The following is a 1,101-nucleotide window of genomic DNA, read 5'->3' as shown; positions in this document are numbered from 1 at the left end:
TCGATGGCCATGAGATTGAGCAAGCTCCAGGAGTTGGTGAGGGACAGGGAGGCCTGGCGTGCTGCAGTCCATGGGGTCACAAAGAGTTGGACATGACTTAGTGACTAAGCTGAATAAGTGACTGGATCTTAGCTTTCTCATCTTTAAAATAGGGTTAATAATAATATCTACCTCATAGCATCATTACAAGGAATACGTTAGGTCATACCTTCACTGGTACTCAGAAAAGCATCCAGCATGTAGAAACCCACTAGTGTGGTCAGTTCTTCAGTTTTCCATTTCCTCGGGGAAGAAGTCCTCTTAGGGGCTTGGTATAGTTCAGAGCTGTGGACTGGACACTGGCCAGCAGTCTCTTCTTATAGTCTGCGTGATACACAGTCCAAGAATCCCAACCAGAGATCCAGGCTTCTGGTCCTGTACTAGATAACGCACCAGTAGTATTGACATATTTACACTACAGTGTGTAAAATAAATAACTAGTGGGAAGCTGCTATATAACACAGGAAGCTCAGCTCCGTGCTCTGTGTTGACCTAGAGGGGTGGGATCGGGGTGGGAGGGGACTCAAGAGGGGATATATGTTTACTCATGGCTGACCTACGTGGGCGTACAGCAGAAACTGACATGGCATTGTAAAGCAATTATGCTCCAATTAAATTAAACTGGAAGGGAACAGGTTAATATACTATTTTAATTTTTAAACTGTTTTCAGGTTATTCTTCAGCATTGGGCTCTTTTTGCCCCCAAATAGCTCTAATGCTCATATTTTTGAGATGTTGAAGCAAGTTACTGAGAAAGACCCCTGAGACTATCCGTGCACTTCTTGAAATGAACTAGAGAGGCAGCCATCGAGCCTAGTTTATGTGGTTAGAAGCAAGCGGGTCTGATACAATGCAGAAGTGAATGTTGCTCTATTTGTCAATCTTTTGATTCACAATTTAGAGCTTGAACTTTTCCTTCTAGCCCAAGTTCTAGGTGTCTAGAGAAAGTCAGAATTCATAACCAAAAAAAAAAAAATTCAGTGCCATTTAAATGAGAAAGTATTCAGTGCGCGGGCTCACACACACACACACACACACACACACACACACACACACACACAC

The sequence above is a fragment of the Oryx dammah genome, unplaced genomic scaffold (assembly GCF_014754425.2).
Source record: "Oryx dammah isolate SB20612 unplaced genomic scaffold, SCBI_Odam_1.1 HiC_scaffold_8, whole genome shotgun sequence".
Lineage (NCBI taxonomy): Eukaryota > Metazoa > Chordata > Mammalia > Artiodactyla > Bovidae > Oryx > Oryx dammah.
Note: the sequence above shows the minus strand (reverse complement) of the source record.